Raw genomic sequence first — 8,990 nt, forward strand, 5'->3', positions numbered from 1 at the left:
GCCCCTGTACCTCTTGCTGGTGCTGTTTCCTCACCCACTTCAGGTACCAGGGTTTCGACTGACTCCTTCAATTTGTCTGACCTCCGCTCTCCTTTGACTATGCTTCTGGCCTCTCCCTCTACAGTGCGGCAATTATCAAATCGCCAGCCCATTTCACGTCGGACCAACTCCGGTCCCACTCCTAAACACCAACGACAATCTCCTGATGATGCTACTTCGTTACCTTCCCATTCTACTCTACTCGGAAAAGACCGACACGTCATGCACTCCCTCTCCACGCTCAGTTTCGGACCACACAATGGACTAAATTCTTTACTTTAAAACCGACTTCTTCTACTGCCTATCTTTCCGACCATAGTTTTGGCAAAGCGCTCCTACGCCATGTTGGTAGAGATATTTCATTTCATGCTGTCAAGAGCGGTACGCGCATTGTCTCTGTCCAGAATGCTACCCAAGCTCATGATCTTTCTCTTCTTTCGCATATTGATACTACTCCTATCACTGTTGAAAAACATCTTTCTCTCAATTCTTGTAGTGGTACTGTCATTCTGCCCCATACCATAGTCCAACAGAATATCCAGACATGTGGCAATGGCATTCTTGAACAGCTGGAACTCCAGGATCTCCCAATCCTCAAAGTAGACACTTACGTCCTTCCTGCCCGCGGGCGGAGACGATACCCTTGCAATGTGGCTCGATTAACTTTCGACAGCCGTGAACTCCCGTCCTCTGTTTATGTCGCAGGACATCAGTTACAAGTTCGAAAGGTGATCCCTACACTGCAACAGTGTACAAATTGCTGGCGTTTTGGTCACCCAGCGAAATATTGCAGAGCTATAGCTGAATGCCCAGTCTGTGGTGCTGACGACCATTCTAATACGTCTTGCAGTCGACCTCCCTCTTGCCTTAATTGTCATGAGGCTCACCCTTCGTACTCTCGTCATTGCCAGGTCTACTACTTAAATGAGTGTGAAATCCGTTGCCTCAAAGAAGCAGAAGGTCTCCCTTATGCTATGGCAGTTTCTCATCTCCGCCTCCAAGGGAGACTACCCTGTGTTTCTTATTCTCGTGTTTCAAAATGTCCCCCCACTTCTGGGGTCCCATCTTCTGCAGCCTCCTCTGTTGTTACCCCTCCCATAGTCACTTCTGTATCTAATTCTTTTGCTGTCCTGGGCTCAGACGTCAGTCTGTTCTGACATCTTTGAGTTCTCACTCACAAGCCCCAGCATCGACAAGATCTCGTACGACACCTTCTACCAATCGCCCCTCTACTTCTCAGAAGTCCAAAAGTTCACCCCCCTCCTCGTTTTGTGCCTCCCTCCCCTGTCCCCTCCCAAGTCTCTCTCTCTTCTGCTGCCTCCCAGGTTTCTGCCTCTTCTGTCCCCTCCCACACTTCTCCAGGTCCCAACACACTTTTGTCCCCCCCTACTTTAGTACAGTCCATTACTGTCCCAATCTTTACTCACCCTCCTCCTCCTTCTATCTCCAATATTGTCTCCCATACAACATCTTTGAATTCAGAAACACTTGATGCTATTTCAGAATATATTGCAGAGACTAAACCTTCAATGGACACTGATCCACCTCTTGTTCCTTCTCTTCCCTCTCCTCCATCTCCACAACTCCATTCTTCGCAACGCTCTGTTCCTTCGCTGTTTGAACGTCTTCCGATGCCACCACACGTAGACTTTTCTAACCCCTCTAGTCCGTAGGTGCCCTTCCCTACGGATTCCTGGTATTTTCCTCGTTGCCAATCATGGCCTATTTACAGTGTAATATCCAGGGCCTCAGGGGTAATCGGGGTGAGCTTCAGATGTTGCTTTCCAGGTTTTTCCCTGTTGGTGTTTGCTTACAAGAACCAAAATTACACTCGGCTGTTTTCCAACTTATCTCAGGCTATAATTTATTGTATTCTTCAGATCCTTTCTCAGATGGGACCTTTAATGAAAGTGCTCTTCTTCTACGCAATGATATTCCGTACTGTCAACTATTTGTCCATACCTCGCTGCATTACATTGCAGCCCGTATCCACTTGAATAAGTGGTTTACAATATGTTCTTTATATCTCTCTCCTTCTCGGGCATTTTCTATCCCAGATTTTGCCTTTCTTGTTTCATCCTTACCACCACCACATCTGTTACTTGGCAATTTTAATGCCCACCATTTCCTCTGGGGGGGGGGGGGTCCTCATTGTGACTCACGTGGCATCCAATTGGAGGCTTTTCTCGCCTCTCACCCCCCTCCACGTTTTAAATACGGGTACTCCCACCCATTTTGATCCTCGTACTCGTACTCTCTCTTGCATCGATCTATCGGTCTGCTCTTCCTCCACTGCACTAGACTTCGCCTGGTCTGTTCTACCAGACTTACATGACAGCGATCATTTTCCAATCATTCTTACTTCTCCTTCATATTCACCACCTTTCCGTAGCCCTCGCTGGCAATTTGATCGGGCAAATTGGGACCTTTACTTGCAACTCACTGCTTTTAGTGAGGTTCCTTCTTCTTCATCCTCCATTGATGAGCTCCTACACCTCTTCTCGACATCAGTTTTAACCGCAGCTTCTCATTCTATACCCCAAACCTCAGGCAGGCATTCTCAGAAGTGCATGCCTTGGTGGTCTCCTGCTTGTGCTCGTGCAGTACATTTGAAACGCGCTGCATGGGGCAGGTACCAGTACAGTAGAACCGATGAGAGACTTCTCGATTTTAAGCAGAAGCGTGCGGTCGCTCGCCGTGTCATCCGTGATGCTAAATGCACTTGCTGGCGAGATTATGTTTCCACCATCACCTCTGCTTCCTCTGAGTGCAGTCTGAAAAAAAGTGAGGAAATTGAGTGGTAAATACTCTCTGACCCGGCTCCTGTTCTACGGGTCGCCGGTGTTGATATAGCAAACCCTCTTGACGTTGCTATTGAAATTGACACTCATCTGGTCCGTATTTCCCGGGGGCTCCATCTATGCCCCTCGTTTCTTTCCTCAAAGTCTGCTGTATAGCCCTTGTGGCTTAGCGCTTCTTTTTTATTATAATAATAATCCTCAAGTCTGCCAGAGAGTTAGTACCCTTTGACTTTTCTTCTCTCAGAGAAGAACAGTATAATGTGCCTTTTACACTTCGGGAACTGGAGGCAACACTCTCAGCTTGCCGATCATCGGCAGCTGGGCCTGACGACATTCATATTCGTATATTACAACATTTACATCAGTCAGCCCTTGTAGTCCTCTTACACCTCAATCTTATTTGGTCACAAGTTCTTCCCCAGCTGTGGAAATCTGCCATTGTTCTCCCTTTCTGCAAGCCGGGTACTACGGGACATGATGCCTCCTGTTATCGTCCCATTGCTCTTAATAGTGCAGTTTGCAAAGTGATGGAACATTGGTAAATCGACATTTAATGTGGTATTTAGACACACACAACAGTCTCTCCACTAGTCAATATGGCTTTCGTAAGGGCCCATCTACCATAGACCCCTTACTACGCTTGGATACGTATGTTCGTAATGCCTTTGCGAATAACCACTCAGTTATTGCCATATTTTTTGACCTTGAGAAGGCATATGACACAACTTAGAGGTATATAATATTTTGGCCCAAGCCCACTCCTTAGGCCTCCTAGGCAATCTACCATCCTTCCTTAAGAACTTTTTAACTGACAGACATTTCCGTGTTCGAGTCAATAATGTGCTGTCCCCAGACTTTGTCCAAGCTGAAGGTGTCCCTCAGGGATGTGTTCTGAGCACAACACTTTTTCTCCTTGCTATAAATGATTTGGCCTCTGTTCTTCCATCCAATATTTGGTCATCACTGTGTGTTGATGACTTCATTATTGCTTGTGCAGGCGCTGACTGTCACCTCATTACAGTTTCTCTCCAGCATGCGGTCGACCGTGTTTCCAATTGGGCCACCACGCATGGGTTTAAATTTTCCAGTACCAAAACTCGCCAAATTACTTTCACTAGACGCTCTGTCATCTCCAATCATCCTTTGTACCTCTATGGCTCCCGTATCCCTGAACGTGATACAGTCCGGTTTCTAGGCCTACTCTTTGACCGTAGGTTATTCTGGAAACCCCACATTACCTCTCTGAAGGCAATTTGTCACAGCCGGCTGAACCTTCTTAAAACCCTTGCTCATCTTTCATGGGGAGCTGATCGTCGAACTCTCCTTCACCTACATTCAGCCCTCATTTTATCGAAACTCGATTGTGGTGACCAGATCTATTCAGCGGCCTCTCCTGCTACTCTCTCTAGCCTTAACCCCATCCATCACCAAGGATTACGTTTATGCCTTGGTGCTTTTCGCTCTTCCCCTGTTGAGAGCCTCTATGCAGAAGCAAATGTTCCATCCTTGTCTGATCGCCACGATGCCCATTGCCTTTGCTACTATGTACGCTCTCACGATCTCTGCAATCCTTTCGTTTATAGAATGGTCATTGATATTAGTAGACATTCTTTATTTGTTCGCCGCCCCTGTTTGCTCCATCCCTTCTCTCTTCGCCTACATTCGCTCTTGTCTTCCCTTCAGTTACCACCTTTATATGTTCATGTAGCATCTCACTTTTCCCTACCCCCCTGGGAATTTCCAGCTGTTCGGGTCTGTTCTTTCTCACTCCCTTGCTCGAAAACCCAACTGCCTATGGTGGCTTCCCACTCTCTTTTTCTTGACCACTTCCACTCTTTCTCATGCCATCGCAGTGTACACAGATGGCTCTAAGTCTTCTGATGGCGTCGGATTCGCAGTAGTGTTTCCGGACAGCGTCGTGCGAGGGCATTTACTATCTTTGGCTAGCATTTTTACTGCCGAATTGTATGTCATTCTTGCAGCACTTATTCGTATCGCATCTATGCCTGTGTCATCATTTGTAGTTGTCTCAGACTCCCTTAGTGCTCTACAGGCTATACGGAAATTTGATACACCTCACCCCCTAGTTCTCCATATCCAGCTTTGGCTATGCCGTATCTCTACCAAGCATAAAGATATTGTTTTTTGTTGGGTCCCTGGTCATGTTGATGTACAGGGCAATGAACAGGCAGACACTGCTGCGCGGTCAGCAGTTCAGCAGTACATGACCTACCAATTTCATAGAGGTGTTCCATTTCCGGACTATTTTGTTGTAATAGCTACCCACCTTCACACTCGTTGGCAACAACGTTGGTCAACTCTACTCGGTAACAAACTTCGTTCTATTAAACCGAGCATAGGTTACTGGCCGTATTCTTGTCATCAGTGCCGAGGTTGGGAAACTACTCTCCCGCCTTTGCATTGGCCACACTCATCTTACTGATGGGTATCTCATGGAAAGGCACCCTGTTCCTCTCTGAGAAGTGTCAGATTCCAGGATCGATTAGCCACATTCTGTTAGACTGCCCTCTCTATCAACGAGCACCTAGAATTTATCTCCAATGTCGTCTCCGCTCTACTACTCTCTCTTTACTTTCCCTTCTTGCTGATGGACCCTCCTTTAATCCTGACTCTCTCATTGACTTCTTAACAACTACTGATTTACTCCACAAACTCTGATGATGATACCTTTTGCACACCCCTCAGCCCTTTCTACCTCTATCTCTTGCTGCCCTCTACCCTTTCACCATCCACTGCCCCGCTGTTCTCCGTAACCTATTACTCATCCATCTCCCTTTTACCACCTGATACCCTCGCTTCCTTCCTGCCCTGCAGCGCTGTATAGCCCTTGAGGTTTAGCGCTTCGTTTTGATTATAATAATAATAATATTCTTATGGAGAGTGGGACAAAAACACAACAACTTAATCATGGATAGTCATATCCTTGTTTTTGCCTTATCTCAGTCTCCTCCTTTTTCGGCACCCTTAACTGACCCCAGTACATCCACAGACCTTCGAACCTGGTACTGATTTTTGGACAACACTTGGCTGACCCTTATACCCCTGATCTTCAATCTACTTTCACTGATTCCAGCTTCTCACATGATAACGAGTTGATTTTCAGATTGTTCGCACATCTTGGAACGAAATGGCTAGACATCTCTGTCCAAGTGACCTCAACCTGTACTTGATAATTCTGACACTGACACTCTTGCTACCCTCCAGTCTGCAATTTTCATTGTGATTATACATATTGCATCCATGCCTACCTTAACATTTGTGGTAGTTTCAAACTCCTTTAGTGCCTTGCAGTCTATCAAAAAATTTAATTCGCCTCATCCTCTAGTTCTTTGTATACAACTTTTGTTGCACTGCATTTCCAGCAAAAACAAAGAAATTGTTTTTTGCTGGGTCCCTGGTCATGTGGATGTTCAGGGCAACGAGCAGGCAGACTGCTGCGTGGTCAGCTGTACATGATCTCCAAGTTACATATACAGGTATCCCATTCTCAGACTATTTTGCTATAATCTCTAGCCACCTTCCCAACTGTTGGCAACAACATTGGTCTGAGTTAATTCATAACAAGTTATATTTTATCAATCCATGTTTAGGTGGTGTAAATATTATGCAGAAAATTCAGAGTGTGGAAATTAGGAAGTGTGGAGTTAAAAGTATTAGTCAGAGGGCTGAAGAGGGGTTGTTGAGGTAGTTTGGGCATTTAGAGAGAATGGATCAGAGTAGAATGACATGGAGAGCGTATAAATCTGTAGGGGAAGGAAGGCGGGGTAGGGGTCGTCCTCGAAAAGGTTGGAGGGAGGGGGTAAAGGAGGTTTTGTGGGCAAGGGGCTTGGACTTTCAGCAAGCATGCATGAGCGTGTTAGATAGGAGTGAATGGAGACGAATGGTATTTGGGACCTGACGAGCTGTTGAAGTGTGAGCAGGGTAATATTTAGTGAAGGGATTCAGGGACTTGAGTCCTGGAAATGGGAAGTACAATGCCTGCACTCTAAAGGAGGGGTTTGGGATATTGGTGGTTTGGAGGGATATATTGTATATTTTTATACGTATATACAGTGGACCCCCGGTATACGATATTAGTCCGTTGCTGAGAGCTTATCGTATGCCAAAATTATCAGAAGGCGAATTAATTTTCCCCATAAGAAATAATGGAAATCAAATTAATCCGTTCAAGACACCCAAAAGTACTATGAAAAAAAAAAAGTTTTACCACATGAAATATTAAGTTTCTGTCCATAGAGGCCTGTACCTCTTGTTCCTTTATGACTTTTCTAAAGTGGTTCACAACATTGTCATTGTAATAGTCACCAGCACGGTTTGCAATAGCTGTGTGAGGGTGATTGTCATCCATAAAGGTTTTCACCTTTGTTCACATTGTACACATTTCTTTAATCTGTGAAGTAGGCAACTTCTTCAATTTCTCTATCCCCTCCTCCGAAGCATTTTCCTCAGGTCTGGCCTCTTGCTGTTGAAGATGATCTAGCAGCTCATCAGTGGTTGGTTCTTCATTGTCCTCCTCCACCAACTCTTCCACATCCTCCCCACTAACCTCCAATCCCAAGGACTTCCCCAATGCCACAATGGATTCCTCAAGTGGCATAGGATTCCCAGGGTTAGCCTCAAACCCTTCAAAATCCCTTTTGTCTACACATTCTGGCCACAGTTTCTTCCAAGCAGAGTTCAAGGTCCTCTTAGTCACTCCCTCCCAAGCCTTACCTATAAGGTTTACACAATTGAGGATATTAAAGTGATCCTTCCAAAACTCTTTTAGAGTCAATCGAGTGTCTGTGGTCACTTCAAAGCACTTTTGAAACATAGCTTTTGTGTACAGTTTCTTGAAGTTGGAAATGATCTGCTGGTCCATGGGCTGCAGGAGAGGAGTGGTATTAGGAGGCAAAAACTTGACCTTAATGAAGCTCATGTCCCCAGAAAGTTGCTCTGCCAAGTCTGTAGGATGACCAGGAGCATTGTCTAATACCAGGAGGCACTTAAGGTCTAATTTCTTTTCAGTTAGGTAATTTTTCACACTGGGGGGCAAATGCATGGTATAACCAGTCATAGAAAAAGTCCCTAGTGACCCATGCCTTACTGTTTGCCCTCCATAGCACACACAAATTAGCCTTGACATTCTTTTGCCTGAACGCTCTGGGAGTTTGAGTGATACACCAATAAAGGCTTCACTTTGCAATCACCACTAGCATTGGCACACATCAGAAGAGTAAGCCTGTCTTTCATAGGCTTATGTCCTGGGAGTGCCTTTTCCTCCTGAGTAATGTAGGTCCTGCTTGGCAATTTCTTCCAAAACAGGCCTGTTTCGTCGCAATTAAACACTTGTTCAGGTTTAAATTCTTCACTCTCTTATGTAATCCTTGAATTCCTTCATATATTTTTCAGCTGCTTTTTGGTTCGAACTGGCAGCCTCACCATGCCTAATCACACTATGTATGCCACTACGATTCTTAAATCTTCCAAACCAACCTTTGCTGGCCTTAAATTCACTCACATTACCACTAGTTGCAGGCATTTTTTCAATTAAATCGTCATGCAACTTCTTAGCCTTTTCACACATGATCGCTTGAGAGATGCTATCCGTTTTTCATTTTTTTTTTTTAGCATCACACTGGCCGATTCCCACCAAGGCAGGGTGGCCCGAAAAAGAAAAACTTTCACCATCATTCACTCCATCACTGTCTTGCCAGAAGGGTGCTTTACACTACAGTTTAAACTGCAACATTAACACCCCTCCTCCAGAGTGCAGGCACTGTACTTAAGATTAGATTTCGGTCGGATTTTTAACCCCGGAGGGTTAGCCACCCAGGATAACCCAAGAAAGTCAGTGAGTCATCGAGGACTGTAACTTATTTCCATTGGGGTCCTTAATCTTGTCCCCCAGGATGCGACCCACACCAGTCTACTAACACCCAGGTACCTATTTGCTGCTAGGTGAACAGGACAACAGGTGTAAGGAAACGTGTCGAATGTTTCCACCCGCCAGGAATTGAACCCGGGCCCTCCGTGTGTGAAGCGGGAGCCTTAACCACCAGGCCACCGGGCCAGGACTCAAGTCCGGCCTGCCGGTTTCCCTGAACCCCTTCATAAATGTTACTTTGCTCACACTCCAACAGCACGTCA

Source organism: Cherax quadricarinatus, chromosome 2 (assembly GCF_038502225.1).
Source record: "Cherax quadricarinatus isolate ZL_2023a chromosome 2, ASM3850222v1, whole genome shotgun sequence".
Classification (NCBI taxonomy): domain Eukaryota; kingdom Metazoa; phylum Arthropoda; class Malacostraca; order Decapoda; family Parastacidae; genus Cherax; species Cherax quadricarinatus.